The sequence below is a fragment of the Bombina bombina genome, chromosome 5, assembly GCF_027579735.1.
Source record: "Bombina bombina isolate aBomBom1 chromosome 5, aBomBom1.pri, whole genome shotgun sequence".
In the NCBI taxonomy this organism is placed as follows: Eukaryota; Metazoa; Chordata; class Amphibia; order Anura; family Bombinatoridae; genus Bombina; species Bombina bombina.
In genome coordinates this window covers 693,859,832-693,885,073 of record NC_069503.1, presented here as the reverse complement: position 1 = coordinate 693,885,073, position 25,242 = coordinate 693,859,832, and positions in this window count along the sequence as shown.

Sequence of the window (25,242 nt, the reverse complement as noted above, 5' to 3'; positions counted from 1 at the left end):
AGTTTTTTTTTTTAAATTTACACTACTGTTACACCAGATATGAGTGGTGGCACTGGGCAAGTGGCTTGGCAGGCAGGCAACTGCAATTAGATTACACAGGAAAAAAAAATACACCAGATATGAGTGGGGGCACTGGGCAAGTGGGCACAGTATACGCTGTGAGCCTGGCACACATGCTGGCAGGCAGGCAACTGCAATTAGATTACACTAGCAGACTGATGTTTCACAGTCAAAAAATTTTTTTTTTTTAAATTTACACTACTGTTACACCAGATATGAGTGGTGACACTGGGCAAGTGGGCCTGGCACACACGCTGGCAGGCAGGCAACTGCAATTAGATTACACTAGCAGACTGATGTTTCACAGTCAAAAAAGTTTTTTTTTTAAATTTACACTACTGTTACACCAGATATTAGTGGTGGCACTGGGCAAGTGGCTTGGCAGGCAGGCAACTGCAATTAGATTACACAGGAAAAAAAAATAAAAAAAAATGATGTCCTAGCCCTAAAAAGGGCTTTTTGGGGTGCTGTCCTTACAGCAGAGCTCAGATGAGTCCTTCAGGACTGTAGTGGACACTGAATACACTAGCCTAGCTATCAATTTCCCTATTAAATCACCAGCAGCTACACTAACAATGCAGCTTCCAAATGAATCTAAAATGGCTGCTGTTCAGGAGCTGGGAGGGTCTGGGAGGGAGGGTCTGCTGCTGATTGGCTGGAATGTGTCTGCAGACTGTGAGATACAGGGTCAAAGTTTACTCAATGATGACTAATAGGGGGCGGATCGAACATCGCATATGTTCACCCAGCGCGGCGAACGCGAACATGCTATGTTCGCCGGGAACTATTCGCGACATTACTACTCTTAATAGGTGAAGAGCGCTGCACAGACATGGGCAAGATTATGTCTGAAACTGTATGGAATTAAATAAATGTGTACCAGAGGGATTACAACTGCTTGTATTCTAATGTGGAGTCACGTTAATGACCATTATAATGCCCCACACTGAGCCATGTATCTATCAGCCCATATTAGGATACCTTGATTCCTATTGTGAGTAGCTTGTGTAAACAGCCTAGGACGCCATCCATATCAGCTGTAGAACCGCCTTGCTTCCTGCATTTGCGGGCGAAAGGGATACAGAAAAACTGGTGGGTTCTCCAAACTGACCCTAGCTTGCCATTTACAGAAAGCATTGTACCAAGAATAGGGTACAAAAGGAACAGCAATCTGAAGGATCTCGTAATGAAAATGGACCCAACACACTGCTATAAACAGGAACAGTGGTTAAAGACGAAGAAACATGGGTCATATACTGTAGATGCCCAAGTTGCATGACTTGTAGTGCCATGATACAAGGTTCTACATTCAGGCACCCACACAACAACAACCAATATAAAATCCGACATTACATGACATGCTCAACCAAATTTGTGGTTTATTTATTGAGCTGTGTTTGTGGGAAGTTTTACGTGGGAAAGACTGATGACGATATTCGAAAGAGAATGGCTAACCATCGGAGTGCGATAAGAGCAGCTTTGGATATGAATAAGACTGATCAACTGGTCCCACATCATTTTCTAGAAGCCAAACACACTGTCAAAGACTTAAGGTTCATACTAATAGACCATGTCTCCCCCCCCCCTACTCCGAGGGGGTGATAGGAAGAAAAAAATTATTGCAGGTGGAGGCTAGATGGACCTTTAGACTGGATACGCTACACCCAAGAGGTCTAAATGTCAATATTGATTGGCATTGCTTCCTTTAACATTCTTTGGGACTCAATACCACATACAGGGTAACCTGCCCTTATATAACATGACTACCATGACTAGTGGGTATAATTGATATCTTGTGTACCTATACTCTTTGGAGTATTGATATCTCTTAAATGAACACCCATATGATATTGTCAAAATTGTTATTCCTGCTATCTATGTTCGCTTTTTGATAGCTTTTTATTGCCATCCCATGTTCTTTATGTTGAGTAATTTTGGCTTACACTGATAGTGGTTACAGATTCTCTGAGAGGTGCTATAGGACACATATGCGATGCACATTAACCGATGTACACTAATGTGAATTCTACTGACTGAATGCAACTATTATTGATACACTATAAATATGTAATATTACCCACTATTATAGCAGGCTTATACATCCCATCTTAGCAGCATAGATCAGACACATTTCATTTTTATATACAGTGAAATTCGGCATGCACATGGATCTTAATGACCTTTTAAATTCCCACACGCAGATCATGTCTGACAATCCCTTTTAAAACGTATACAGTTGGGGCTTTGCAATTAGCTACTGCTGGTTCTTCTCAGTTTATTAGCCCCAGTATAATTGAAAATAGTAATAGATCACACACACAGTCTAGTACACATGCAGTTTTACTTGTGTTTAGCAATATTATGGAGCGTTGGAATCCCCTACCTCACCGCTATTGGCTTATCAAACAGTGTGATGCAGTACACACACTGATTAAGCCACGCCCCTTTGCCCCATGATTAAGCCACACACCCCTTTGCCCACAAATGCAGGAAGCAAGGCGGTTGTACAGCTGATATGGATGGTGTCCGAGGCTGTTTACACAAGCTACTCACAATAGGAAACAAGGCATCCTAATATGGGCTGAGAGATACACGGCTCAGAGTGGAGCATTATAATGGTTATTAATGTGACTCCACATTAGAATACAAGCAGTTGTAATCCCCCTGGTACACATTTATTTCATTCCATACAGTTTCAGACATAATCTTGCCCATGTCTGTGCAGCTCAGTTCACCTATTAAGAGCTCATACACAGGGCCTCAATTTGTGATTAGGTATTAAGTAAATAAATACACACAAGTATACATTGTTTGATCAGTACATATGTGGTTTTATTTCTATTTTTATATCATGATTGAATGTGTATTTGGCCATATATTTCTTTTTGATTATGTATTGCATTGTATCTTTTTGTTATACTTTGAAATGCACATATGTCTCAACGCTAATCATCCTAGTTAGTTGCTATGGGCACAGACTCACATTTGATTGGTGGTGCACTGGGGGGAGGGTCTTATGTATACCTTTATAATGTTTCACTGTTCATTATTTCTTTGTCTGAGGAAGGGGTGAAAGCCTCGAAACGTCACACAGTAAAGCTAATTTGAAAATTTTAAATCCAGAGAGTGCATTCTTTTCTTTCATTTATGTATATTCTTTAATTTATACCTGTGCCAGATGGTGAGTGGAGGAGACATACCCACAAACAGACCGACAGGCACCTAGAGGTAAAGTAACCGATAGTGTGAGTCACACACACGGCCCACCTACAAGCCATTATACCAAACTAAGACTGGGCACTTTGTTACAACGAGTTAGGAAACAGAAAAGTACACAGGAACATATATCTAAAGGATTACATACTATTATATGGGACAAGCCGTTTTTTTTTAAACAATCTAACTTTTACACCTACAATTTTCCCCAAAGTTTGACTTTGCATTGATATTTGTGCATAAAATAAATGCACATTTAACTTTCCAAATTATATAAGGTGGATTGGTGACATATCGTATTAAGTTATAAACCACAGTATAACTCTGATATATAGGAGTAATGCACCACTATTATAGATTTGCCAATAAGTCATATGTGTGGTCTCTCATTTTTTATTCTATGCAATAACTTTTTTAATATAAAGTATTTTTTCCTAGGTATGCCTATTTTTTAGTCTTTAGATTCAATTGTTTAGGACCGGTCATAGATCTGTGATATTATACATTTTGTGTCCATTATAATAAATGTTTATGTATTTTATCTACTGTTTGATGTATTGATCTTTTATTATTTTATATCTAGATTGCATTTGCTTACATTAGTTTTATACTATCCCCTGTTGCTGCCAGCGCACTTTCACCAAACTTTACCATTTGGATTTAAAAAGAGGCAATTGCGAAGCCCCCCTAGTAAACCTCATTCCCCATGGTTCACTTGGGGTGGATGCCAGAGGATCAGCGGGGCACCTCCCTTGAACCCCCCCAGGCAGAGGCAATAAAAATAGAGAAGATGGGGGAATTACAGTGCCCATAGTATATATGTACCCATAGTATATATGTAAGCTTAGAGATTAGGTTCTGTGGTGTAGCGCATGCGCAGACTTGTTTTTGGCCCCATAAGAATGCTGGACTGCCTTGATTGGAATGTGATGATAATGAGGAGATGCAGTGGAGCGCATGCGTACTGAAGGAATTTGCAGTCACACAGCTGAGCAGTTTCACCGGAAGTGATGCGATCCAGCATTCTTATGAGGTCCAGGAAAATTTTAGAACATGGCACTATAATTAGACCAGCTGGGACACAGGGATCATTTGACAGTGGCAGCACATAGGAAGATCATATTCTGGATAATATTGTTTTAAAATAGAAATTCATATTTTATGATGCCCATCTGCATTTTATCATGTGACTTTTTAATCTTCTGAACTTTAATCCCTGAGACAACTGACTCTGGTTGGGTTTAGACTGTAGTGTGCAGAGAGCTGAGGAGCATCATTGTATTTTTAGACAAAAGAAGTGCAATGTCTTGAGCTTGCCCTGAAGGTTTCCAACAATATATTCTATTGCCACTTAGCTGGAGAAATCAAGCCTTATGTCTGTCTGTTCAGGATCACTGGACTTCCAGTGCAGTAACTAATACTCAGATTCTCAGGAGTATGTGCACCATAGAAAAAGAGGAAAACAGAGAAACCAAAGTTGTATTTTTTACTATCATTCGCCTAGATTTAGAGTTCTGCATTAGCCGTCAAAAGCAGCGTTAAGGGGTCCTAACGCTGCTTTTGGCCGCCCGCTGGTATATAGAGTCAGGCAGGAAAGGGTCTACCGCTCACTTTCAAGCCGCGACTTTTCCATACCGCATATCCCTATACACCAATTGTGTATCCTATCTTTTCAATGGGATCTTCCTAACGCCGGTATTTAGAGTCTTGGCTGGAGTGAGCGGTACAGCGTCTACCGACAAGACTCCAGCAGCAAAAAAAAGTCAGTAGTTAAGAGCTTTCTGGGCTAAAGCCGGTTTATAAAGCTCTTAACTACTGTGCTATAAAGTACACTAACACCCATAAACTACCTATGTACTCCTAAACTGAGGTCCCTCCACATCGCCGCCACTATAATAATTTTTTTAACCCCTAATCTGCCGACCGCACACCACCGCCACCTACATTATCCCTTTAAATGACGTCATCCAAGATGGCGTCCCTCGAATTCAGATTGGCTGATAGGATTCTATCAGCCAATCAGAATTAAGGTAGGAAAAATCTGAATGGCTGATCCAATCAGACAATCAGATTGAGCTCGCATTCTATTGGCTGATTGGAACAGATTTAATCAGCCAATCAGATTTTCCTACCTAAATTCCGATTGGCTGATAGAATCCTAGCAGCCAATCAGAATTCGAGGGACGCCATCTTGGATGACGTCATTTAAAGGAACCTTCATTCGGCGAGTAGGCGTCGGTTGAAGAGGATGGATCCGCGTCGGCTGGAAGAAGATGGCTCCACTCTGCTCCGGATGGATGCAGATAGAAGATGCCACTTGGATGAAGATGTCTGTCGGTCCGGATGTCCTCTTCTGCCCGGATAGGATGAAGACTTCTGCCGCTCTGTCCTCTTTTGGTCCATCGGTGCCTGGCTGGGTGAAGACGACTCAAGGTAGGGAGATCTTCAGGGGGGTAGTGTTAGGTTTATTTAAGGGGGGTTTGGGTTAGAGTAGGGGTATGTGGGTGGTGGGTTTTAATGTTGGGGGGGTTGTATTTTTTTTACAGGCAAAAGAGCTGATTACTTAGGGGCATGCCCCGCAAAAAGCCCTCTTAAGGGCTGGTAAAAGAGCTGGTTACTTTTTAATTTAGAATAGGGTAGGGACCTTTATTATTTTGGGGGGCTTTTTTTATTTTATTAGGGGGCTTAGAGTAGGTGTAGTTAGCCTAATATTCTTGTAATCTTTTTTTATTTTTTGTAATTTAGTGTTTGTTTTTTTTGCAATTTAGTTTAGTTTATTTAATTGTATGTAATTGTAGGTAATTTATTTTATTAATTTATTGATAGTGTAGTATTAGATTTAATTGTAACTTAGGTTAGGATTTATTTTACAGGTAATTTTGCAATTATTTTAACTAGGTAGCTATTAAATAGTTAATAACTATTTAATAGCTATTGTACCTAGTTAAAATAAATACAAAGTTGCTTGTAAAATAAATATAAATCCTAAAATAGCTACAATATAATTATTCGTTATATTGTAGCTATATTAGGGTTTATTTTACAGGTAAGTATTTAGTTTTAAATAGGAATAATTTAGTTAATAAGATTTAATTTATTTCGTTAGATTAAAATTATATTTAATTTAGGGGGTGTTAGGGTTAGACTTAGCTTTAGGGGTTAATACATTTATTAGAGTAGCGGCGAGGTCCGGTTGGCAGATTAGGGGTTAATACTTGAAGTTAGGTGGCGGCGACGTTGGAGGGTGGCAGATTAGGGGTTATTACTATTTATTATAGGGTTTGCGAGGCGGGAGTGCGGCGGTTTAGGGGTAAATAACTTTATTAGAGAAGCGGCGAGGTCCGGTCGGCAGATTAGGGGTTAATAAGTGTAGGTAAGGTAGCGGCAATGTTGGGGGGGCAGATTAGGGGTTAATAAATATAATATAGGGGTCGGCGGTGTTAGGGGCAGCAGATTAGGGATTCATAGGGAAAATGTAGGTTGCGGCGGTGTCCGGAGTGGCAGATTAGGGGTTAATAATAAAATGCAGGTGTCAGCGATAGCGGGGGCAGCAGATTAGGGGTTAATAAGTGTAAGGTTAGGGGTGTTTAGACTCGGGGTTCATGTTAGGGTGTTAGGTGCAGACTTAGAAAGTGTTTCCCCATAGGAAACAATGGGGCTGCGTTAGGAGCTTAACGCTGCTTTTTTGCAGGTGTTAGGTTTTTTTTCATCCCAAACTGCCCTATTGTTTCCTATGGGGGAATCGTGCACGAGCACGTTTTTCCAGCTTACCGCTACCGTAAGCAACACTGGTATTGAGGGTTGAAGTGGCGGTACATTCAGCTCAACGCACCCTTTTTGGAGCCTAACGCCGCCCCTCAGACAACTCTAAATACCAGCGTTGTCTTAAGGGTGCGTTGGAAAAAAAGCTGCGTTAGCTACGCGGGTTTTTACCGACAAAACTCTAAATCTAGGCGTTAATTTGTAATGTTATAGACTAAAATAAACCGATGTCAGAAGCAAAGTGTAGACTCAGACATTAAAACTGTAAACTGTATGTGGTAAGAATAAGCGCTTCATAAATGTTGGGGGAGCCTGTGATAGCAGTGAGAACTGCCTCTACCCACAGCCTTATGGGTGACAATCCTCCACCTGCTGAAATACTGCAAGAGATCTGTGCACTCTCATATCCTTCAGACTGTCTAGCATGTAATAAGTAGTGATGTCACGAACATAAAATTTTGGGTTCTCAAACTGCGAACGCGAACTTCCACAACTGTTCGCGAACGGGTGAACCGCCATAGACTTCAATAGGCAGGCGAACTTTAAAACCCACAGGGACTCTTTCTGGCCACAATAGTGATGGAAAAGTTGTTTCAAGGGGACTAACACCTGGACTGTGGCATGCCGGAGGGGGATCCATGGCAAAACTCCCATGTAAAATTACATAGTTGATGCAGAGTCTGGTTTTAAGCCATAAAGGGCATAAATCACCTAACATTCCTAAATTGTTTGGAATAACGTGCTTTAAAACATCAGGTATGATGTTGTATCGATCAGGTAGTGTAAGGGTTATGCCCGCTTCACAGTGACAGACCAAACTCCCCGTTTAAAGGGACAGTCTACACCCGAATTTTTATTGTTTTAAAAGATAGATAATCCCTTTATTACCCATTTCCCAGTTTTGCATAACTAACACATTTATAATAATAAACTTTTAACCTCTGTGATTATCTTGTATCTAAGCCTCTGCAAACTGCCCCTTTTTTCAGTTCTTTTGACAGACTTGCAGTCTAGCCAATCAGTGTCTGCTCCCAGATAACTTCTCGTGCACGAGCACAGTGTTATCTATATGAAATACGTGAACTAACACACTCTAGTGGTGAAAAACTGTTAAAATGCAATCTGAAAGAGGTGGGCTTCAAGGTCTAAGAAATTAGCATATGAACCTCCTAGGTTAAGCTTTCAACTAAGAATACCAAGAGAACAAAGCAAAATTGGTGATAAAAGTAAATTGGAAACTTGTTTATAATTACATGCTCTATCTGAATCATGAAAGTTTATTTTGGCCTAGACTGTCCCTTTAACGCACCGCAAACAACCGCAAACAGTCCATTTGCACAACCGCAAACTCCCCATTTCCACAAGGTTGGATACCAAGCTAGCCATGTCCCGTTCCTTGTCCTCACTGATGTCATTGAAGGTCTCTTCCTACACCCAGCCATGTACAACACCAAGGGTCCCCGAAAGGTGACAACAAGCCCGCTGGGACGCCTGCTGTGTTTGGTCTTCCACCTCCTCAAAGCCACCTTCCTCCTCTGACTCCTCTTCTTCAGACTCCTCTCTCTGCATTGCCAATCTCTGCATTATTATAAGGTGTGTTAAGTAGTACTATTCCTATCAGTTTAATCCCTGTTACGTCCCCTATCAGGGGACGTGTATATGGCATGGATTTTAGGAACCGGGAGATGGAAAAAGATGCTTGGTCGGTCCTCCTACTTCAAATTTGGGGCACTGCGCGTGCAATCTAATGTGCCACCAGATAGGAGTGGTGTGTTAAGTACTTCTATTCTTATCAGTTTAATCCCTGTTACATCCATGTGTGTAATGCTGCCTGACTGAGACATATCCCTGTTATCTGCATCCTCTGGCAATAATGGTTGCGCATCACTATCACTCATTTCTTCCAACTGATGTGTAAATAACTCCTCTGACAGATCAAGTGAAGCGGCTGTGGTGCTAGTGTTGGTGGTGGCGGCAGGCGGGCGAGTGGTAACTTGAGAGGTGCACGAAGCTAAGCTGGAGGAGGATGGTGCTTCAAGGTTCCGAGCGGAAGCTGTAGAAAATTGGGTGTCCTGTGTTAGACAGTCAACTATGTCCTCAGAACTGTTCGAGTTCAGGATACGTGGCCTCTGAACACTGGGCATTATTCTAGGGCCAAAGGGAATCACAGCACCACAAACACGACGGCCCCTGCGGGGTGGCCTGCCTCTGCCTGTCATTTTTTTTTCGATTAGTGGTACTATGCGTGCAAGCTGCTTTGACAACAGATATAAGTGGCACTGTGCACTGGCAGTAGTTGGCAGAGTAGACGCTGTAGGCCTGACACACACACTTGCAGACAACTAACTGCTATTCAATCTATTACAGTCAAAATTGTATTTTTTTTTTTAAATGTACACTACTGTTACACCAGATTATGAGTTGCACTGGGGTGACACTGTGCCCTGGCAGGCAGGCACTGAAACGCACACGTGTGAAGGAAAATGACTGCTATTATTTAACACAGTGAAAAAAGTGTTCTTTTTTTAAATCTACACTACTGTTACACCAGATATGAGTGGTGGCACTGGGCAAGTGGGCACAGTATACGCTGTGAGCCTGACACACACGCTGGCAGGCAACTGCAGTTAGATTACACAGGGGAAAAAAAAGCAGCCCTAAAAAGGACTTTTTGGGGTGCTGTCCTTACAGCAGAGATCAGATGAGTCCTTCAGGACTGTAGTGGACACTGAATACACTAGCCTAGCTATCGATTTCCCTATTAATCAGCAGCAGCTACACTGTCCCTCCTCTCCCTAAGAATGCAGCTTCCGAATGAATCTAAAATGGATGCTGTCCAGGAGGTAGGAGGGTCTGGGAGGGAGGGTCTGCTGCTGATTGGCTGGAATGTGCCTGCTGACTGTGAGGTACAGAGTCAAAGTATTACTCAATGATGACGAATAGGGGACGGATCGAACATCGCATATGTTCGCCCGCCGCGGCGAACGCGAACATGCTATGTTCGCCGGGAACTATTCGCCGGCGAACTATTCATGACATCACTAGTAATATGTTATTTTTAAAGGGGGAGAGGAGTTTTGCTGTTCCTCCACCAGCTGGACCAGTACAGTTCACGCTGCTGGCTGTGCAGGGCAAATTAATATTAAAGGGACAGTCTACACCAGAATTTTTATTGTTTAAAAAGATAGATAATACCTTTATTACCCATTCCCCAGTTTTGCATAACCAACACATTTATATTAATATATTTTCTACCTCTGTGATTACCTTGTATCTAAGCCTCTGCTGACTGCCCCTTATCTCAGTGCTGTTGACAGACATGTAGTTTAGCCAACCAGTACAGACTCCTAAATAACTCCACGGGAGTGAGCATAATGGTATCTATATGACACACATGAACTGGTACTGTCTAACTGGGAAAAACTTTCAAAATGTTCTGAGCTAGTAGGCGGTTTTCAACGGTTTAGAAATCAGTTTGAGGCTTCCTAGGTTTAGCTTTTCAAAAATACCACCAAGGGAACAAAGCAAATTTGATAATAAAAGTAAATAGGAAAGTTGTTTACCATTGCATTCCCTATCTGAATCATGAAAGTTTAATTTTGACTAGACTGTCCCTTTAACTCCTGCTAGGACAAGATATCAAGAATCAACAGCAGCAGGGAATGTATTTTCTTTGATGTGGGGGAGGGAGCAAAATCTGTCTTTGTCTGTGTAGCCAAAAATCCTATTACCAGCACTGCACCCACTGAAAAGTAGATACATTTGATTCATGGTACAGATTCACCATCAATGCACTCAGCAACAATTAAATATAACAAGTATAAATGGTACAGTGTTTAATACCTAAAATATTGTTTAACTTAAAAATATCCTATATAATAAAAGGCCAAGTGTGTTTGTCCGAAGCTGTCATGCGCAGTAGAGACTGCACGCAAGGACAAACACGCCTGGCCTTCCAACTGACCTCCTGGCATGTGGTGGAGTGGGCGTGGCCAGATGGGTGTGACATGGGCGAGGCCCGGCCGTGATGTGGACGGGGCCAGACGTGATGTGGGCGGGGTCGGGTGGGGAAAGATGCCGGGGTGACTGCCGAGAGACAGAGAGCTCTAAAGAGGGGCGATAGAGAGAGCAGAAGAGGGGGGATAAAGAGAGGGAGAGAGACAGCAAAAGAGAGGGGGAGAGTGCACAAAAGAGAGGGGGAGAGAGCACAAAAGAGAGGGGGAGAGAGCACAAAAGAGAGGGGGGAGAGAGCGCAAAAGAGAGGGGGATAGAGCACAAAAGAGAGGTGGAGAGAGCACAAAAGAGAGGGGGGAGAGAGCACAAAAGAGGGGGTGAGAGAGCACAAAAGAGAGGGGTGAGAGAGCACAAAAGAGAGGGGGGAGAGAGCACAAAAGAGAGGGGGAGAGAGCACAAAAGAGAGGGGGGAGAGCACAAAAGAGAGGGGGAGAGAGTACAAAATAGAGGGGGAGAGATCACAAAAGAGAGGGGGAGAGAGCACAAAAGAGAGGGTGAGAGAGCACAAAAGAGAGGGGGGAGAGAGCACAAAAGAGAGGGGGAGAGAGCACAAAAGAGAGGGGGAGACAGCACAAAAGAGAGGGGGATAGAGCACAAAAGAGAGGGGGAGAGAGCACAAAAGAGAGGGGGAGAGAGCACAAAAGAGAGGGGGGAGAGAGCACAAAAGAGAGGGGGAGAGAGCACAAAAGAGAAGGGGGAGAGAGCACAAAAGAGAGGGGGAGAGAGCACAAAAGAGAGGGGGATAGAGCACAAAATAGAGGGGGTGAGATCACAAAAGAGAGGGGGAGAGAGCACAAAAGTGAGGGGGAGAGAGCACAAAAGAGAGGGGGGAGAGAGCACAAAAGAGAGGGGGAGAGAGCACAAAAGAGAGGGGGAGAGAGCACAAAAGAAAGGGGGGAGAGAGCACAAAAGAGAGGGGGAGAGAGCACAAAAGAGAGGGGGAGAGAGCACAAAAGAAAGGGGGGAGAGAGCACAAAAGTGAGGGGGGAGAGAGCAAAAAAGAGAGGGGGGAGAGAGAGCACAAAAGATAGGGGAGAGAGAGTACAAAAGAGAGGGGAGAGATTGCAAAAGAAAGGGGGAGAGAGCTCAAAAGAGAGGGGGAGAGAGCACAAAAGAGAGGGGGAGAGAGCGCAAAAGAGGGGGAGAGAGCACAAAAGAGAGGGGGAGAGAGCACAAAAGAGAGGGGAGAGAGCACAAAAGAGAGGGGGGAGAGAGCAAAAAAGAGAGGGGGAGAGAGCACAAAAGAAATAGGGAGAGAGCACAATAGAGAGGGGGAGAGAGCACAGAAAAAAGAGAGGGGGAGAGTGCACAAAAGAGATGGGGGAGAGAGCACAAAAGAGATGGGGAGAGAGCACAAAAGAGAGGGGGAGAGGGCACAAAAGAGAGGGGGAGAGAGAGCACAAAAAAAGAGAGGGGGGAGAGAGCACAAAAGAGAGGGGGAGAGAGCACAAAAGAGAGGGGGAGAGAGCACAAAAGAGGGGGAGAGAGCACAAAAGAGAGGGGGAGAGAGCGCAAAAAGAGAGGGGGAGAGAGCGCAAAAGAGAGGGGGGAGAGAGCACAAAAGAGAGAGGGAGAGAGCACAAAAGAGAGGCGAAGAGAGCACAAAAGAGGGGGAGAGAGCACAAAAAAAGAGAGGGGGAGAGAGCACAAAAGAGAGGGGGAGAGAGTACAAAAGAGAGGGAGCACAAAAGCGAGGGTGAGAGAGCACAAAAGAGGGGGAGAGAGCACAAAAGAGAGGGGGAGAGAGCACAAAAAGAGAGGGGGAGAGAGTGCAAAAGAGAGGGGGGAGAGAGCACAAAAGAGAGAGGGAGAGAGCACAAAAGAGGGGGAGAGAGCACAAAAAGAGAGGGGGAGAGAGCACAAAAGAGAGGGGGAGAGAGTACAAAAGAGAGGGGGAGGGAGCACAAAAGAGAGGGGAAGAGAGCACAAAAGAGAGGGGGGAGAGAGCACAAAAGAGAGGGGGAGAGAGCACAAGTATTGGTATTGGTATCCCACAAGTAAAGGATTCTGTTTTCTCTTGTAAGGTGTATCCAGTCCATGGATTCATCCTTTACTTGTGGGATACCAATACCAAAGCTTTAGGACACGGATGAAGGGAGGGAACAAGACAGGTACCTTAAACGGAAGGCACCACTGCTTGCAAAACCTTTCTCCCAAAAATAGCCTCCGAAGAAGCAAAAGTATCGAATTTGTAAAATTTGGAAAAAGTATACAGTGAAGACCAAGTCGCTGCCTTACAAATCTGTTCAACAGAAGCCAAATTTTTAAAAGCCCATGTGGAAGCCACTGCTCCGGTAGAATGAGCAGTAACAGTTTCAGGAGGCTGCTGGCCAGCAGTCTCATAGGCCAAACGGATGATGCTTTTCAGCCAAAAGGAAAGAGAGGTAGCAGTCGCTTTCTGACCTCTCCTCTTAAAAGAATAGATAAAAAACAGGGAAGATGTTTGTCTGAAATCCTTAGTTGCTTGTAAATAGAACTTTAAAGCACGAACTACATCAAGATTGTGTAACAGACGTTCCTTCTTCGAAGAAGGATTAGGACACAGAGAAGGAACAACTATTTCCTGGTTAATATTCTTGTTAGAAACAACTTTAGGAAGAAAACCAGGTTTGGTATGCAAAACTACCTTATCTGTGTGGAACACCAGGTAAGATGAATCACACTGCAAAGCAGATAATTCTGAGACTCTTTGAGCAGAAGAGATAGCTACCAAAAACAAAACTTTCCAAGATAACAGCTTAATATCTATGGAATGTAAAGGTTCAAACGGAACCCCTTGAAGAAGTGAAAGAACTAGATTTAGACTCCATGGTGGAGCCACGGTTTATAAACAGGCTTGATTCTGACTAAAGCCTGAGTAAACGCTTGAACGTCTGGTACCTCTGCCAGACGCTTGTGTAAAAGGATAGACAGAGCAGATATCTGTCCTTTTAAGGAACTAGCTGACAATCCTTTCTCCAATCCTTCTTGGAGGAAAGACAATATCCTGGGAATCCTAATCTTACTCCATGAGTAACCCTTGGATTCACACCAACAAAGATATTTCCGCCATATCTTATGGTAGATTTTCCTGGTGACAGGCTTTCTAGCCTGAATCAGAGTATCTATAACTGACTCAGAGAAACCACGCTTTGATGGAATTAAGTGTTCAATCTCCAAGCAGTCAGATGCAGAGAAATTAGATTTGGATGCTTGAACGGACCCTGTATTAGAAGATCCTGCCTCATTGGCAATGTCCATGGTGGGACAGATGACATGTCCACTAGGTCTGCATACCAAGTCCTGCGTGGCCACGCAGGCGCTATCAGAAACACCGAAGCCTTCTCCTGCTTGATTCTGGCGACCAGACGAGGGAGAAGAGGAAACGGTGGAAAAGCATAAGCCAGATTGCAGGACCAAGGCGCTGCTAGAGCATCTATCAATACCGCCTTGGGATCCCGGGACCTGGACCCGTAGAGAGGAAGTTTGGTGTTCTGATAGGATGCCATCAGATCCAACTCTGGAGTGCCCCATAGCTGAGTCAGCTGGGCAAATACCTCCGGGTGGAGTTCCCACTCCCCCGAGTGAAAAGACTGATGACTTAGAAAATCCGCCTCCCAGTTGTCTACTAATGGGATGTGAATTGCTGAGAGATGGCAGGAGTGATCCTCCGCCCACCTGATTATTTTGGTTACTTCCGTCATCGGTAGGGAACTCTTTGTTCCCCCCTGATGATTGACGAAAGCTACAGTCGTGATGTTGTCCGACTGAAATCTGATGAATTTGGCCGCAGTTAGTTGAGGCCATGCCTGAAGAGCGTTGAATATCGCCCTCAGTTCCAGAATGTTTATTGGGAGAAGAGTTTCTTCCCGAGACCATAAGCCCTGAGCTTACAGGGAGTCCCAGACCGCACCCCAGCCTAACAGACTGGTGTAGGTCGTTACAATGATCTACTCTGGCCTGTGGAAACATATTCCCTGAGACAGGTGATCCTGAGACAACCACCAGAGAAGAGAATCTGTGGTCTCCTGGTCCAACTGAATTTGAGGAGACAAATCTGCATAATCCCCATTCCACTGTTTGAGCATGCATAGTTGCAGTGGTCTGAGGTGTATCTGAGCAAAAGGGACTATGTCCATTGCTGCTACCATTCATCCGATTGTCTCCATGCACTGAGCTACAGATGGCTGGGGAATGGAATGAAGAGCTCGGCAAGTAGTTAAGAGTTTTAATTTTCTGACCTCCTTCAGAAATATTTTCATTTCTACCGAGTCTATTAGAGTCCCTAGGAAGGGAACCCTTGTGAGAGGGGAAAGAGAACTCTTTTTGATGTTCACCTTCCACCCATGAGACCTCAGAATGGCCAATACAATCTTGGCTCTTTGGAAAGAGGGCGCCTGAATTAAGATGTCGTCTAGGTAAGGCGCCACTGCTATGCCCTGCGGTCTTAGGACCACCAGGAGGGACCATAGCACCTTTGTGAAATTCTGGGAGCGGTGGCTAAGCCGAAGGGAAGAGCCACAAACTGGTAATGCTTGTCCAGAAAAGTGAACCTGAGAAACTGGTGATGATCTTTGTGGATAGGAATGTGTAGGTATGCATCCTTTAGATCCATGGTAGTCATATATTGACCTTCCTGGATCATTGGTAAGATTGTCCGAATGGTCTCCATTTTGAATGATAGGACTCTGAGGAATCTGTTTAGAATTTTTAGATCCAGGATGGGTCTGAAAGTTCCCTCTTTTTTGGGAACCACAAACAGGTTTGAGTAAAAACCCAACCCTTGTTCCGCAATTGGAACTGGGTGGATCACTCCCATGGTATGTAGATCTTCTACACAGTGTAAAAACGCCTCTTTCTTTGTCTGATCTGCAGACAGATGAGAAATGTGGAACCTTCCCCTTGGAGGAGAGTCCTTGAATTCTAGAAGATATCCCTGGGATACAATCTCTAATGCCCAAGGATCGTGTACATCTCTTGCCCAGGCCTGAGCGAAGAGAGAGAGTCTGCCCCCTACTAGATCAGGTCCCGGATCGGGGGCTACCCCTTCATGCTGTCTTGGTGGCAGCTGCAGGCTTTTTGGCCTGTTTACCCTTATTACAGCCCTGGTAAGGTTTCCAGGTTGCCTTGGGCTGTGAAGCGTTACCCTCTTGCTTTGCAGCCGGAGAGGATGAAGCGGGGCCGTTCCTGAAATTACGAAAAGAAAGAAAATTAGCTTTGTTCTTTGTCTTAAAGGGCTTGTCCTGAGGGAGAGCATGGCCTTTTCCCCCTGTGATTTCTGGAATAATCTCTTTCAATTCAGGCCCGAAGAGGGTCTTTTCTTTGAAAGGGATGTTCAAAAGCTTGGATTTAGATGACACAACGGCCGACCAGGACTTTAGCCATAGCGCCCTGCACGCCAAAATGGCGAAACCTGAATTTTTTGCCGTTAACTTAGCTATTTGGAAAGCGGCGTCAGTGATAAAAGAATTAGCTAGCTTTAGAGCCTTAATTCTATCCATAATTTCCTCATATGAGGTCTCCGTCTGGAGCGAGTCTTCCAGCGCCTCAAACCAGAAAGCAGCTGCAGTAGTTACAGGAATAATGCAGGCAATAGGTTGGAGAAGAAAACCTTGTTGAACAAAAATTTTCTTAAGTAAACCCTCTAATTTTTTATCTATAGGGTCTTTAAAAGCACAACTGTCTTCAATTGGTATGGTTGTGCGTTTAGCAAGTAAAGAAACAGCCCCCTCCACCTTAGGGACCGTCTACCACGAGTCCCGCATGGGGTCAGATATGGGGAACATTTTCTTAAAAACAGGAGGGGGAACAAAGGGGACACCTGGTCTATCCCACTCCCTAGTAATGATATCCGCAATCCTCTTAGGGACCGGAAACGCATCAGTGTAAACAGGGACCTCTAGGTACTTGTCCATTTTACACAATTTCTCTGGGACCACCAAAGGGTCGCAGTCATCCAGAGTAGCTAATACCTCCCTGAGTAAAACGCGGAGGTGTTCTAGTTTAAATTTAAAAGCCAATGTATCTGAATCTGTCTGAGGAGGAACCCTTCCTGAATCAGAGACTTCTCCCTCAGACATCAAATCCCTCGCTCCCACTTCAGAGCGTTGTGAGGGTATATCAGATAAAGCTACCAAAGCGTCAGAATGCTCATAATCTGTTCTTAAAACGGAGCTATCACGCTTTGCAGGTAACACAGGCAGTTTAGATAAGAAAGCTGCAAGAGAATTATCCATGACTGCCGCTAAGTCTTGTAATGTAAAATGGTTAGACGCACTAGAGGTACTAGGCGTCGCTTGAGCAGGCGTAACTGGTTGTGACACTTGGGGAGAGGCAGATGGGCTACCCTCGTTACCTTCAGTCTGAGAATCATCTTGGGCCACATTCTTAAGTGCAACAATATGATCTTTAAAGTGTATAGACATATCAGTACAAGTGGGACACATTCTGAGAGGGGGTTCCACCATGGCTTCTAAACACATTGAACAAGGATTTTCCTTGGTGTCAGACATGTTTAACAGACTAGTAGTATACACAAACAGGCTTGGAAATCACTTTAATCAAATAAAAAACACAATTTGAAAAAACGTTACTGTACCTTTAAGAGATAAAAAAGGCACACAATTTTGCAAAACAGTGAAAAATGCAGTAATCCTTTTGAAATTTTCACAGTATGTACCTAAACCCTTAGTAAGATTGCACCACTAGTAGCAAAACAATTAACCCCTTAATGACCAAACCGGAGCAGCCTAAAGCTAACACCTGATTAAAATTACTACAGCACCTTGCCACAGCACTGCTGTGGCCCTACCTGCCCTTAGGGACCAGATTTGGGGGAATATAGCTTCCTTTAGGCCCTCAAAAAGCAGCAGGACCCTCCATGTGAAGCAGCATGAAGTTCTATGTAATTCTAACTGCGCATCTGAGGCGTGAAATTAGGCCCCTCCCACTCTACTCCGGAGCTGTAAGGCCTAAGAAATCACTCCAAAGTGAATAAAATATAGCCATGTGGGTAATAACCCCAGAAAGAACCCAAAAGGACTTTCAAAGTGTCTTTTTTCCTAAGAAAACAATCGATTGCCCTGAATGAGGGTCAACCAGCATAATTAGCCCTGTTATGTAAGCATTCAATTCCTTACTAAGTCTCTGAACATAGCTTACCCTCCCCTCATGGGGATATTGTCAGTCTCTTCTAGCATTATCTCAGTCTTGTCTAGAAATAAATGACTGAACATACCTTATTGCAGTTCCCCTGCAAACTGTTCCCCCCAACTGAAGTTTTCTGGTACTCCTCAGTCCTGTGTGGGAACAGCAGTGGATTTTAGTTACAACATGCTAAAATCATTTTCCTCTCTAGCAGAAAAGTGATGAAGATTTCTGCTGAGAGGAAAATTATTTTAGCATGTTGTAACTAAAATCCACTGCTGTTCCCACACAGGACTATCTGAGTAGCCATAATAGTCAGCTTGTTATCTAATTTAGAACAATCCATTTCTAGCAAGGTGTCCTATATTATTGTTTCAAAGGGTAGATAGACCTACCAAATCTAGGGCGCAATCCGATATACGGCGTAGTTTTCGGCGCAAGCGAGGGAACCCGCGCTGCCCGTAGTTTCACCTCGCACATTGGGGTATCCAATATACCCCGCAGGCAGTTGCTAAAGTGCCGTAAGTTGGACAAACTAGCGATGTCCAGAAATGAGAGTAAGTACAAATTTCTGGAGTCGCCAGTGACTTACGGTACTTTAGAAACTGCCTGCGCCTAAAAAAAATTACAAAACTTTTAAATATCCCGTAACTGTCTAACACGCCTCCCAAACATCATCCCGACACGTATACCCCTCTATCCGCAATCCCCCCTCTCACTCCTAATAATAAATGTATTAACCCCTAAACCGCCGCTCCCGGACCCCGCCGCCACTAAATAAAGTGTTTAACCCCTAAACCGCCACTCCCGGACCCCGCCACCACCTACTCTAAAATGTATTACCCCCTAATCTGACCCCCTACACCGCCGCCACCTACATTATATGTATTACCCCCTAATCTGATCCTCCTACACCGCCGCCACCTATATTAAATATATTACCCCCTAATCTGATCCCCCTACACCGCCGCCACCTATATTAAATATGTTAACCCCTAAACCTAAGTCTAACCCTAACACTCCCTAACTTAATTATTATTTAAATAAATCTAAATAATATTAATATTATTAACTAAATTATTCCTATTTAAAACTAAATACTTACCTATAAAATAAACCCTTACGCCTAGATTTAGAGTTTGGCGGTAGCCGTCAAAACCAGCGTTAGAGGCTCCTAACGCTGGTTTTTACCGCCCGCTGGTATTTGGAGTCAGTCAGGAAAGGGTCTAACGCTCACTTTCCAGCCGCGACTTTTCCATACCGTAGATCCCCTTACGTCAATTGCGTATCCTATCTTTTCAATGGGATCTTTCTAACTCCGGTATTTAGAGTCTTGGCTGAAGTGAGCGTTAGAAATCTAACAACAAAACTCCAGCCGCAGAAAAAAGTCAGGAGTTAAGAGCTTTCTGGGCTAACGCCGGTTCATAAAGCTCTTAACTACTGTGCTCTAAAGTACACTAACACCCATAAACTACCTATGTACCCCTAAACCGAGGTCCCCCCACATCGCCACCACTCTATTAAAATTTTTTAACCCCTAATCTGCCGACCGCACACCGCCGCCACCTACGTTATCCCTATGTACCCCTAATCTGCTGCCCCTAATACCGCCGACACCTACATAATATTTAATAACCCCTAATCTGCCGCCCCCAATGTCGCCTCCACCTACCTACACTTATTAACCCCTAATCTGCCGACCGGACCTCACCGCTACTATAATAAATGTATTAACCCCTAATCCGCCTCACTCCCGCCTCAATAACCCTATAATAAATAGTATTAACCCCTAATCTTCCCTCCCTAACATCGCCGACACCTAACTTCAAGCATTAACCCCTAATCTACCGACCGGACCTCACCGCTACTCTAATACATTTTTTAACGTCTAAAGCTAATTCTAACCCTAACCCTAACACCCCCTAAGTTAAATATAATTTAAATCTAACGAAATAAATTAACTCTTATTAAATAAATTATTCCTATTTAAAGCTAAATACTTACCTGTAAAATAAACCCTAATATAGCTACAATATAAATTATAATTATATTGTAGCTATTTTAGGATTAATATTTATTTTACAGGCAACTTTTTATTTATTTTAACCAGGTACAATAGCTATTAAATAGTTAATAACTATTTAATAGCTACCTAGTTAAAATAATTACAAAATTACCTGTAAAATAAATCCTAACCTAAGTTACAATTAAACCTAACACTACACTATCAATAAATAAATTAAATAAACTACCTATAATTATCTACAATTAAACCTAACACTACACTATCAATAAATTAATTAAATACAATACCTACAAATAAATACAATGAAATAAACTAACTAAAGTACAAAAAATAAAAAAGAACTAAGTTACAAAAAATAAAAAAATATTTACAAACACTAGAAAAATATTACAACAATTTTAAACTAATTACACCTACTCTAAGCACCCTAATAAAATAACAAAGACCCCCAAAATAAAAAATGCCCTACCCTATTCTAAAATTAAAATAGAAAAGCTCTTTTACCTTACCAGCCCTGGAAAGGGCCCTTTGCGGGGCATGCCCCAAAGAATTCAGCTCTTTTGCCTGTAAAAAAAAAAACATACAATACCCCCCCAACATTACAACCCACCACCCACATACCCCTAATCTAACCCAAACCCCCCTTAAATAAACCTAACACTAAGCCCCTGAAGATCTCCCTACCTTGTCTTCACCACGCCGGGTTCACCAATCGATCCAGAAGAGCCTCCGATGTCTTGATCCAAGCCCAACCGGGGGGCTGAAGATGTCCATGATCCGGCTGAAGTCTTCATCCAAGCAGGAGCTGAAGAGGTCCATGATCCGACTGAAGTCTTCTATCAAGCGGCATCTTCAATCTTCTTTCTTCCGGATCCATGTAGTTCATCCCGCCAACGCGGAACATCCATCTACACCAGCGACTTCCCGACGAATGACGGTTCCTTTAAGGGACATCATCCAAGATGGCGTCCCTCGAATTCCGATTGGCTGATAGGATTCTATCAGCCAATCGGAATTAAGGTAGAAAAATTCTGATTGGCTGATGGAATCAGCCAATCAGATTCAAGTTCAATCCGATTGGCTGATCCAATCAGCCAATCAGATTGAGCTCGCATTCTATTGGCTGTTCCGATCAGCCAATAGAATGCGAGCTCAATCTGATTGGCTGATCGGATCAGCCAATCGGATTTAACTTGAATCTGATTGGCTGATTCCAGATTAGGGGTTAATAATAATATGCAGGGGTCAGCAATAGCGGGGGCGGCAGATTAGGGGTTAATAAGTGTAAGGTTAGGGGTGTTTAGACTCGGGGTACATGTTAGAGTGTTAGGTGCAGACTTTGGAAGTGTTTCCCCATAGGAAACAATGGGGCTGCGTTAGGAGCTTAATGCTGCTTTTTTGCAGGTGTTAGGTTTTTTTTCAGCTCAAACAGCCCCATTGTTTCCTATGGGGGAATCGTGCACGAGCACGTTTTTGAAGCTGGCCGCATCCGTAAGCACCGCTGGTATTGAGAGTTGCAGTGGCGGTAAATTATGCTCTACGCTCCTTTTTTGGAGCCTAACGCAGCCATTCTGTGAACTCTAAATACCAGCGGTATTTAAAAGGTGCGGGGGAAAAAAAACATGCGTTAGCTACGCGGGTCGTTACCGACAAAACTCTAAATCTAGCCGTAAGATAGCTACAATATAATTAATAATTACATTGTAGCTATTTTAGGGTTTATATTTATTTTACAGGTAACGTTGTATTTATTTTAAATAGGTACAATAGCTATTAAATAGTTAATAACTATTTAATAGCTACCTAGTTAAAATAATTACAAAATTACCTGTAAAATAAATCCTAACCTAAGTTACAAATACACCTAACACTACACTATCAATAAATTAATTAAATAAACTACAATTATCTAAACTAAAATACATTAAACTAAACTATATTACAAAAAAAACACTAAATTACAAAAAATAAAAAAAATATTACAAGAATTTTAAGCTAATTACACCTAATCTAAGCCCCCTAATAAAATAAAAAAGCCCCCCAAAATAATAAAATTTCCCTACCCTAAACTAAATTACAAAAGTAATCAGCTCTATTACCAGCCCTTAAAAGGGCCTTTTGTGGAGTATTGCCCCATTCTTGTAATATTTTTTTATTTTTTGTAATTTAGCGTTTGTTTGTTTTTGTAATATAGTTTAGTTTATTTAATTGTATTTTAGTTTAGATAATTGTAGTTTATTTAATTAATTTATTGATAGTGTAGTGTTAGGTGTATTTGTAACTTAGGTTATTATTTTACAGGTAATTTTGTAATTATTTTAACTAGGTAGCCATTAAATAGTTATTAACTATTTAATAGCTATTGTACCTAGTTAAAATAAATACAAAGTTACCTGTAAAATAAATATAAACCCTAAAATAGCTAACGCATGCCAAACTCTAAATCTAGGCGTAAGGGTTTATTTTATAGGTAAGTATTTAGTTTTAAATAGGAATAATTTAGTTAATAATATTAATATTATTTAGATTTATTTAAATAATAATTAAGTTAGGGGGTGTTAGGGTTAGACTTAGGTTTAGGGGTTAATATATTTAATATAGGTGGCGGCGGTATAGGGGGATCAGATTAGGGGTTAAAATATTTAATATAGGTGGCGGCGGTGTAGGGGGATCAGATTAGGGGTCAATAGATTTAATATAGGTGGCGGCGGTGTAGGGGGATCAGATTAGGGGTTAATATATTTAATATAGGTGGCGGTGGTGTAGGGGGATCAGATTAGGGGTTAATATATTTAATATAGGTGGCGGCGGTGTAGGGGGATCAGATTAGGGGGTAATACATATAATGTAGGTGGCGGCGGGGTCCAGGAGCGGCGGTTTAGGGGTTAAACACTTTATTAGGTATTGCGGTGGGGGATTGCGGTTGACAGGTAGATAGACATTGCCCAGGCGTTAGGTGTTAGGTTTTATTTTGCAGGAAGTTTAGGGAGTTATGGTGCTCCAATACTCAGCGTAAGGCTTGCTACGCCTGCATTTTGTGGTGAGGTAAAAATGGAGTAAGATTTCTCCATTTTCGCTGTATATTGGATACCAAACTGCGCGTGTTGTGTATGTCAGTCTATGGGGCAAATAACTACGGGCGAAGGCAGAAATATACAAGCGTAACTTCTATGTTACGCCGTATATAGGATACCAAACCAGCACAAAATTTGGCGTCACCGGCTTTTGTGAGCGACGCTGCATATCGGATCGGGCCCCTATAGTGCAGATAAATCCATGTGGTATGATAATTGAAATTTGACTAATATACCTTCTCTGGGAAGTGGATAATATTTCTAATGTTATTTACAATTAACTATATTTAATGCTAAAGTATTTTGGAATGCATTATTTCAGTTTGATGTTTTTATTTTCATTGTAACATTCGGCAATGACGTCATAGTTTCTCACATCTTTCTGTGGACCTTAGGAAATACCTTACAATTAGCAACATTTGCATTACTATGGGCAATGTAGGATTGCACAAGATTTCACCCTCTCTTCATTTAACCCTCTGCTGTAAATTGGCAAACAAATTAGTCTTACTTAACCCCTCTTCAAATTTGTTAAGTGTTATTTTAGCTTATTTTAAGCAATTTCTTAAAAATTTACAAAATGATAGTGCGGTAAATTAAAGAGACAATAAAGTCAAAATAATACTTTTGAGATTTAGATAGGATATTCAGTTTTAAACAACGCTTCAATTTACTTCTATTATCAAATTGGCTTTAAAAAATGTTCTATTAAACCCTGCAGAGAGGTTAAACACATAATCAAATCTTACTAAGGCCTGGCCAGGGATTTAGGTATTCGTGTCTTATGGTGTGGTTTAGGAATACAGGTTTGATTATGTGTTTAACCTCTCTGCCTCACCAGCCTCTGACCTCACTGCACGTCACTGAAAGAAATTACTCTCTCAGAGCTCGCTTCCATTGAGCCATAATTCCGTTTGCACTCGCAAACCGATAAATATGCTGTTGGAAGCAACATTGTTTATCGACTGCTTCTAATGGCCAGTTATACCTCAATTTCGGCGACCGGACTCCGGCTGCCGAAAACATTATCATGTCCCATACAAAGTATAGGAAGCCACTAATCTTTAAATAATACCCGGTTTCCAATGCCCACGCAAATTGTAAATACACTGTCAGACGCTGCCGATACACTAAAAAAAATAACACCCAGCTCAACTAGGATTTAAACAGGAAAAAGGTGCTCTTTGAGACTTTTTTCCCATTGAAATCTAACCCGACACGTCAAAACCCATCTATCCGCAATCCCCCCACATCGCAAAGTATATATTAAATCTATTAACCCCTAATCTGCCATCCCCCACAATGCAATCTAGCTATTTAAACTATAAACCCCTAACCCACAATGAATCTATTAAATATTTTAACCCCTAATCCGCCATCCCCCACAATGCAATTAAACTAATAAATCTATTAACCTCTAAACCGCCAATAACCCACATCGCAATTAACTAATCACTAAGCCCCCTAACCTAACACCCCCTAAATTAACCCTATTACATAAATTAAAATAATCCTAAACAACAATTAAACTTAAAAAAACTAACATTAATTTAAAAATAATTGTGCTTTATACAAAAAAAATCATAACCACCATAAAAAAGGGTGGGCCTCATGGACTCTTAACAATATGAAAGAAATGAATTTATCAGGTAAGTTCTTACATAAATTGCGTTTTCTTTCATGTAATTGCAAGAGTCCATGAGCTATGAGATAGCAATATCCAAGATGTGGAACTCCACGCAAGAGTCACTAGAGAGGGAGGGATACAAATAAAAACAGCCATTTCCGCTGAAAAAAATTAATCCACAACCCAAAATATAAGTTTATTCTCATAAATGAAAGGAAAAACATTAAATCAGAAGCAGAAGAATCAAACTGAAACATTTGTCTGAAGAACTTTTCTACCAAAAACTGCTTCCGAAGAACCAAATTCATCAAAATAGTAGAATTTAGTAAATGTATGCA